At 40.0% G+C, this 2,371-nt stretch overlaps 1 non-coding gene across 1 annotated transcript; it reads right to left on the bottom strand.

Moving 5' to 3' along the window:
• Nucleotides 1–1,566: 1,566 nt before the first annotated feature.
• Nucleotides 1,567–1,694, bottom strand: LOC112428523 (small nucleolar RNA SNORA40). The gene has a single exon (XR_003020508.2). It is a non-coding gene; the product is annotated as a small nucleolar RNA SNORA40 (small nucleolar RNA).
• Between the last annotated feature and the right edge of the window lie 677 nt (nt 1,695–2,371).

The raw sequence follows: 2,371 nt of genomic DNA, 5'->3' as shown, positions 1-2,371 counted from the left end.
TCTATAATCTGCAAAATTAAATTTGGGGCTTTGTCTGCCAGGCAGTCGCAAGAAATCAGTTCTTCTTCTTTTTTTTTTTTTTTAGTTTAATTTTATTGTAAATTAATGATTTATGGTTGTATATATGAAGAGATTGGCTCTTTTAACGTTATTGTGGAACTTCTCTGGGTCTTTATTCTTTGAACTGAGAGTTCAACTCCCTGTCATTTTCTTATTTTTATTTTTTATTTTTTGAAAGTATTTTGCTCTGTCACCAGGCTAAAGTTCAGTGGCATGATCACAGCTCACTGCAGCCTCAATCTCCCAGGCTCAAGCGATTCCCCCCACCTCGGTTTCACAAGTAGCTGGGACTACAGGTGCACCACCATGCCTGGCTAATATTTTAAATTTTTTTGTAGCAATAGGGTCTTGCCATGTTGCCCAGGCTGGTCTTAAACTGACGGGTTCAAGCAATCTTCTTGCCTTGGCCTCCCAAAGTGCTAGGATTACAGGCATTAGCCACTTGGCAACATTTTCTTATTCTTACTGAAATATTCTTCTATTCTCCAGTGCTCCTAGAAGAAATCATCTTTTGTTTGTTTGTTTAGAAAGTGTAAAGAGGTTTTTTCTTAAAAAATTGTGTATATGTAACATTAGGCAAAATTATTTAAAGTCAATAAATTTTTATTCAAGGAATTCCATGTTGTGATTTGTTCCACTGTCCATCAAGGTCACTTTAGATTCTCTAAAGAGCTGGAGTCAAAAGATTTATTATCTTTGAGTTAGCCCTTTTTAATGAAACTAATGCTAATTTTAATCCAGTTGTCCTGTCAGCCCATAATTCTTTTATTTTGGTTTCTGTCATCTCCTTTTAATATGGATACACCGATGAAGACTTCAAAATTCATCAAGAATCTTTGGGATCTAATTTCTTCAACTAATTCAGGGTCCTTTTTACTGTAGGTGGTGGATCTGCCTGGTTCTCAGTTTGACACCCTCTCTTAACATGAATGAGTTCAAATCATATTTATTCCTAAGCGATCACACTCAAGAACAGTACAGATATGTGGAATACGCCAATACTTTTAACTCCAAACATCATGTTCTCAAGAAAAAAGCCTTTAAAACAAAAAGCCATTGTATATATCATGTCAACATGAAATTGGAATGCAAAATTAATACTGCTAAGGATTTACCTCATATCCCATGCTGTTTAACTATCTCTTCTACAGTCCTAGAATCAATCATTTTTAAGAGACAGGGTCTGTCTTTGTTACCCAGGCTGGAGTACAGTGGTGCCATCAAAGCTCAGTGCAGCCACCAACTCCTGGGCTCAATCCTCTTGCCTTAGCCTCCCCTTCCTGAGTAGCTGCAACTACAGGTACATGCCCTAATATTCAGCTAATTTTTAAATTTTTGTGGAGACGAGGTGTTTGTTACTTTCTTGCCCAGGCTCGTCTTGAACTCCTGGCTTCAAGCAATACTCCCACTTTGGTGTGGAGATTACAGGCTTTAGCCACTGTGCCTGGCCTGGAAACAACCTTTATGGCTATCAATACTCCATCAGTTAACTGTCTCAGGTATCATAATATCCCTTCTTATATGTGTCAAAACTCATACTGAACAATGAGTTCTAGGTTGCAAAAGAGGATTTATTTTTTGCACCTATCCATAAGTCTTTGTCCACAAGTTAAACAAAAACATACATAAGTGCGGTTTTGTTGTTGTTATTGTTTTTGTTGACACGGAGTCTCGCTCTGTTGCCCAAGCTGGAGTGCAGCGGCGCGATAGCTCACTGCAACCTCCGCCTCCCAGGTTCAACTGATTCTCCTGCCTCAGCCTTCTGAATAGCGGGGATTACAGGTGCTTGCCATCACACATGGCTAATTTTTGTATTTTTAGTAGAGACGGGGTTTCACCATGTTGGCCAGGCTGGTCTCGAACCCCTGACCTCAAGTGATCCACCTGCCTCAGCCTCCCAAAGTGCTGGGATTATAGGCATGAGCCACCGAGCCCAGCTGAAATCATCTTGTCTTTGACTATCTTTATTATCACATTAGACAAGTTCTTGAATTCTCAAAGCCTTGCCCTTTTCAAGCTCTTCATTCCAAACAAACACAGTTCGTATTTTCAGGAATCATAATGTCATCCTATGATGTAATGGTTCGTTGTGTTGACTTCACAAGGCTATAGAACTCAGTTAATCAAAAACTAATTTAGGTGTTGCTAGAAGGAAATTTGCTGGCTGGGTGCGGTGGCTCTTGCCTGCAATCTCAGCACTTCGGGAGGCCGAGGCAGGCGGATCATAAGGTCAGGAGTTTGAGGCTAGCCTGACCAACATGGTGAAATCCTGTCTCTACAAAAAAAAATACAAAAATCAGCCGGGATTGGT

This window comes from Macaca nemestrina, chromosome 5 (genome assembly GCF_043159975.1).
Source record: "Macaca nemestrina isolate mMacNem1 chromosome 5, mMacNem.hap1, whole genome shotgun sequence".
In the NCBI taxonomy this organism is placed as follows: domain Eukaryota; kingdom Metazoa; phylum Chordata; class Mammalia; order Primates; family Cercopithecidae; genus Macaca; species Macaca nemestrina.
The sequence above is the reverse complement of the archived record's forward strand: the minus strand, read 5'-3'. Positions and strand labels throughout refer to the sequence as shown.